We start from the raw sequence: 6,317 nt of genomic DNA on the forward strand, positions 1-6,317 counted from the left end.
ACCAACAGCCCTGCTGTGGAAGACACTGCTGCAAAAAAAACTAAGAACTGGCCAACTAAAATCAGAAAGTATGAGGCAGCAGACATTAAGTTTGGCTTTACAGCCATACAGAAAAAGGGCCATGATTGCCCGAAATGCGTCCTCTGTCTGGAGACCCTCTCAAATGAGTGTTTAAAACCTTCGAAACTTCAGCGTCACTTGATACAAAAACATCCGGCAGACTTCTTCAGATGTAAAGAAGAGAATTTAATCTGCTGCATTCACACAGCAAGCTACTGTCCGTGAATAAAAGAAAGAAAATACGTTCTAAAAGTTGATGTTTCTTTACATATTTTGTAGCATTGTCTGTGGTTTGCAAAGGGGGTCCCCGGCCAGAAGCTAATACTGTTTGGGGGGGCTTGGCATGGAAAAGTTTGGGAACCCCTGACTTAAAGGTGGGGTATGAGATGTTTTCTGGAGCATTTTTTATCATATTGTCTGAAAACCTCCTCACGACCCCATTGCACCCACTAAAAAAGAGTGTTTGGAAAAAAAAAATTTATATTTTAGTCCATTTAGAGGGTGTAGCAAGAGGAAATGTCTGACCAATAGAAGTAATGATGAGAGTAACTTCTATTAGATTCTGACATGCCAATCAACCGTCAGCCCCCCTCCCCCCTCCCCCCTGCGCGTTCACAGACTCGTGACTCGTTCATGTGTTTTGAAGGCGTGGGCTGAAGGAAGAGGCAAGGTTGTGTATTTTTAAAAATGTAGCTTGCAGGAACCGTTTTTCCAAGATCTCATACACCACCTTTAAAGCATGTAATAAAATCACCATTCAAGTAACTTAAAGACAACAGGTGTACAGTGAGTTCAGCTGTACTTACATGTACCCTGAAGCCAAACTGGCAGCTGGTTCCACAGAGAGGGGCCTGATAACTGAAGGCTCTGCCTCCCATTCTGCTTTTAGAAACTCTGGGAACCACAAGTAAACCTGCGGCCTGAGAGCAAAGTGCTCTGTTGGGAACATATCCAACAATGAGATGTTCTCACTCAGGCCGCAGAGTTGCAGCGTCAGACAGACTTCAGTCAGTAACTGGATTCTGCTCCTCTGCATGTGAACAGTTATAAGGAAGGTGTTCCAGTTAATGCTCCAGTCAGGCTGTGAGCAAAGCTCAACTCAAATGTGGAGGAACTGTGCATGATGCAGCCAACAGCTGCAGAGTCATCAGAATATTTGAGGAGATGACAGGACTCTGGGGTGTGCTGGAAGTCTGAGGTGTGCAGAGTTCAGTGAAGAGTGAAATGTTGAAATATTCACAATAATCTAAAGTTTTTATTCTCAGAGGTTTTCTTTTCATCCAGGTTTTTCATTCACTGCTGCCATGTTTCCTCTTTGTTTGTCCCAGAAGATTGTTTATATTTTCTTCTCATTTTATCTGAAACTGTTACTGGAGCAAAATGATGAAAAGAATCTTTCTCTAAGAATGTTGTTACCATTGGATGACCTTCAGCTTGAGCTTCAGAGCAGTTCTCTCAGAGTTTCTGTTGTTGTGTGTGTCTGCAGCCTGTCAGGCTGTCTGATCACAGAGGAAGGCTGTGCTTCTCTGGCTGAAGCTGTGACCTCCAACCCCTCCCATCTGAGAGAGCTGGACCTGAGCTACAACCATCCAGGAGACTCAGGAGAGAAGCTGCTGAGGGCTGCACTGAAGGATCCACACACACTCAGGTATGGAGAGGCCTGCTGCAGCCTCACAATGTCTGATAGAGGAGGAAGAGCTGGGAACATGTTCTCTGTCCTGCACTCAGCCCTGTGCTTCTGCTTCCTGCTGAGTGTTACATGAACAATCACACATGTAGGAGCCTTTTTACCTTTAACCTTAACCCATTTGTAGAGGAGGTCTGCAAGGAGAACATCTGCAGGAACAACAACGAGAAGTGTCTGTTGGTCAGAGTTGATTTAGTTTGGACAGATCTCTGCATGTTAAAGGAACAGTCTTTCATTTTTAGAAATGTCTTTTTGGTCCTCTGACCCTGATAGTAAAGATAAAGCCACCAGTACAAACTGAGACAATCCTCTGAGCTCCACATGACTTGATATATGACTTGCAGACAGAGCACACAGATCCCCTGTGTTTCTGACAGTCACTTAGCTTCATGTGCACGGACAAGAAGTCACTTTAACATTTCCCAGCTGAGTCAGAAAAAAGAGCAACAGTGAAAACAATGTGAAGAATCTGAGGCAGGCTGCTGTGCAGAGGATGTTCCTGTCAGAAGCAGATCAGTCAGACTTTAGGGCAGATAGAAGGTTGCAGCTCTGGGTCAGATCAGGAGTTTTTACAGAGTTCTTCATATGTGAAGAGATGAAAAGGAGGAGACGGCTGAAAGAAGAAATTGTGACTTCCACAAAGCAGTTTTGTACGCGTCAGTGTTGATTCTGCTCATTGTAGTTTCCAGATGCTCCACTCCAGTGGATGTGTCCAGATGTTGGACTGTTCCTTTCTCAGTGTAGAACAATGTGTGTGAGAGCCATGTAATGTCCATGTTTGATGCTGAAAGAGACGGTGCTGCTCTGACCCCCCTCCTCCTTTCAGGGTGGAGCCTGCTGGAGAACGATGGCTGACACCAGGGCTGAGGAAGTGTGAGTGTGTTCTTCATCTGATTCATGACATCCAGCCATCGTCACACTGTCACATCACTCATTGATCAAAGTGAACAGATGATAGATCAATAACTGCAGCTGGACTGTGTTTGTTCTCTCCTTCAGATTCCTGTCAACTCACAATCGACACAAACACAGTGAACAGAGACCTGAAACTGTCTGACAACAACAGGGAGGTGACACATGTGGAGAAGGTTCAGTCATATCCTGATCATCCAGACAGGTTTGATGTCTGGCCTCAGCTGCTGTGTAGAAATGTTCTGACTGGTCGCAGTTACTGTGAGGTCAAGTGGAGAGGAAGAGTTGAAATATCAGTGAGTTACAGAGGAATCAGCAGGAGAGGAGGAGACACAGACTGTCTGTTTGGATGGAATGATCAGTCCTGGAGTCTGAGCTGCTCTGATGGAGGTAAATACTCTGTCTGTCACAGTAAGAGAGTAACACACATCTCCTCCTCCTCTGTCTCTAACAGAGCAGCAGTGTATGTGGACCGTCCTGCTGGCACTCTGTCCTTCTACAGAGTCTCCTCTGACACACTGATCCATCTCCACACCTTCAGCACCACATTCACTGAAGAACCTCTGCATCCTGGATTTAGGTTCTGGTCCAGGTCACCTGGTTCCTGGTTGTCTCTGTGCTGAGTATACAGAGTGTCCTCCTGTCAGAGAGTCCCTGCTGAACAGATAGTTCAGTCTGTTCATGTCTGTCTCTTTCACTCAGAAACACCTTTTCAGATTCATGGACTCTGTCAGTTTCTGTTTGAAACTCTTCTAAATGATTCCTTGGAAACTTCTTCCTCTTCCAGTCCTTTAAAGATGGAAGCTGCCATTCTTCCAGGATGTTGTTTTTCTGTGTGTTTCCAGTCAAAGCTTCACACTGAGTATCAGCAGGTTGTTTCTCTGCAGCTGACTTCAACTGAGACCATTCAGCTGAAGTCATGTGACAAACTGTGACATCAGAGAGGAATCACTGAGCTGCCATCAGCCCAGATGGATTCCAACCTGCTGACAGATGTTCACTGATTCTGCTCCAATGAGCAGCCGGGGTTCATCCTGATGTTTCACACATTCACTTCCTGTTAGATGATGAAAGGACACCTGGACTGGAGCTGGTTCCTGATGGCAGAATGTTGCTGTTGAACTCTCACAAAGAGGACTGAAATGACGTTTTACAAACAATATTTGGACTTTAACAACATCTGCTTTGGACTGAAAGTTCCTGATGTTCAACATGAAAATCCTCCCAGTATTTCACTGTTAGTTTGTTTGGTTCATTCTGTCTTTATTTGGACTTCCTGACATTTTCACATGTTGAATTATTGATTTTTCATCATTGTTCACCACAATGTTCATTTTTTTAAAATTCTGTCTCAAGGACTTTACATGTGAAATGTGGACTTTTAATGAACATTCAGATTTTTTTGATGAAAACTTCTCTTCTATATCAAATTTGTTCTTCATATCTGAACATTTCGATTTTTAGATGGTTCTAGACTTTTTGGTGTATATATTGTTTTATCTGATTACTTTCACTTTGTTCATTAAAATATATACAAAATCTCAGATTTTATTTCTCAGATTCTTTTTTAAATCGTTTATTTTCTGAATATATTTAGCCGTCAGGTTTTTCTTTTAGAATATTTTTGTTGTGTCGAACCGCCTCACAAAAACTGGCCCGAGAGCAGACACAGGACTCGGGGAGAATCAGAGTTGGAACAGAGTTTATTTAAAAGCGGTGGGTGTTGAAAGCCAAAGGGAGGACCCGGGTAGACGTGTAACTCTGAGAGAGGAGGGAGATGATTAGTGAGGTTCGGAATAAGGAATGTGGGAAAAAGTTGGGATGCTGTGTAACATTAAATAAAAACGGAATGCAGTAATTTTTAAATCTCAGAAACTAATATTTTATTCACAGCAGAACATAGAAAACATCTCAGATGTTGAAAGTGAAGTGGGAGAAGATCGTCCAGGCTTGCTAATTTGTTAAAGCTCCCATTTCCTCCTCTCCCAGATCCTCCAAAGTCTCCAGCAGCTGCAGCTATACAGTCTTCTCCATCTTTACTTCCTGATAACAGCACAAGACATTTTCAAATGTGAGTCACTGACTGACATAAACAAAGGCAGCACATGTGGAGTGCCCATCAGCTGCTGTTCAGCTTTATTAACTCAGACTTTATCTTTAACCCTGACTTCACTCCAGCTTGTTCTGTCTTTGCATGTGTGAGCAGGATGTTTTTACTTGGCTGTAATATTTTAATCAACAGGGGCGGAGCTACAGGGGTGGCTACGGGGCCATTTGACCCCCTTGAAATCTGATTGGCTACCCCAAGTGCCCCCCCAGATGATTGACAGTCTTTACGGTAGCAGTTTAGCTGCTGTGATAAAACCTGACGGAGCGCTTCCATTTTAACCGGCGCAGCTTTTGCAGTCTTTACAGCAGTTCAGCTGCTGTGGAAACGCACAGACCAATCCCACGTGATACTACTCAGCCAATCAAGTCTGTGCATTACAGGCGGTAAACATTGCGAATCTACGAGTCAAGTCACACATGAAAAGACGATAGATAGCATACATTTAGAGAAAACAAAGGGAGATATACAGACGACTGACTTGAAGAAAGTTGAGAAACAGGAGTGAGACGGAGAAAGGGAGAGGAACGGACGACGGAGCCAGAGAAAGGTAGAGAATTAAGTAACAAATGGCACTCTCCAAAAAAAGAAAAGTGGACAGCAAAAATAGAGCATTTAATCCGGAATGGACAGACTCGTTTCTGTTCATACTTCCCACTGGGAGCATTAAAACAGTGTGTCTCATATGTTCAGAGACTGTGACACTTATAAAGTGAGTGGGTATGTTTTGAACAAACATACCCACTCAAATCTGAAGTGAGATCACAGAAAATAAGTGGTCTCACAGCCCAATATGACCAGTCCAGAAAGCGTTCTGTGAAGACCTGTTAGGTGTCACTCCCCTTCAGACCAGTACAAGAGGAGAAGACATCTACCTGGCCATAAAGGAGATGTTAACAAAGAGAGGAATAGAGCCAAAACAAGTGGTTTCAATAACCACAGATGGAGCCCCTGCTATGATCGAGAACATTATACTTATCTGCAGTCATACATACATGTTCAGTTCTATGTTACGTGACAATAAATATTGTCAAAAAGTTTTTGAATTGTACTAAATTCATTTGATTTAACCGTCAGGTTTTGATTTCATGCAGATGTTGATACAACTACTTGGCTACTTAAATATATATCACACTAAACTTAAATATATATCACACTAAACTTAAATATATATCACACTAAATAGTTAGACATTATGATCTTCCGGACCTTTGCTTCGAGAAATTTTCTCTAACTGGACCTCTTTAAATTTTAGTTGAATACCCCTGCCATATGGTAGAAGATCTATGCTTTGTTGAAGCTAAGACGGGTATTGTTTGTCTCTGGTTATGGCCATGCTCTGCACTGTGTCCTACTTACCTGTGTAGTATGTTTTGCTTAGTTAAAACCTTGTCAGTCTTTGTATGTCACGTCAAATTGTTGGCAGTTTACTTTTTTGTTTTGGTTTTGGGTTTTTTGTTTGTTTTTTTGCTGACAATTGAGGGACTGCTGACTGTGTGAACAACTGACTACCTGTGTGTGAGAGTAAGTGTGTAACAGACCCAGTGTCTG

The 6,317-nt window shown here is 42.8% G+C and overlaps 1 long non-coding RNA gene across 1 annotated transcript; it reads left to right on the top strand.

Moving 5' to 3' along the window:
• Positions 1 to 1,549: 1,549 nt before the first annotated feature.
• On the top strand, positions 1,550 to 3,068 carry LOC142391577 (uncharacterized). Its single transcript, XR_012770592.1, has 3 exons — positions 1,550 to 1,708; positions 2,574 to 2,620; positions 2,747 to 3,068. It is a non-coding gene; the product is annotated as an uncharacterized LOC142391577 (long non-coding RNA).
• Positions 3,069 to 6,317: the final 3,249 nt, after the last annotated feature.

The sequence above is a fragment of the Odontesthes bonariensis genome, chromosome 11 (assembly GCF_027942865.1).
Source record: "Odontesthes bonariensis isolate fOdoBon6 chromosome 11, fOdoBon6.hap1, whole genome shotgun sequence".
Classification (NCBI taxonomy): Eukaryota; Metazoa; Chordata; class Actinopteri; order Atheriniformes; family Atherinopsidae; genus Odontesthes; species Odontesthes bonariensis.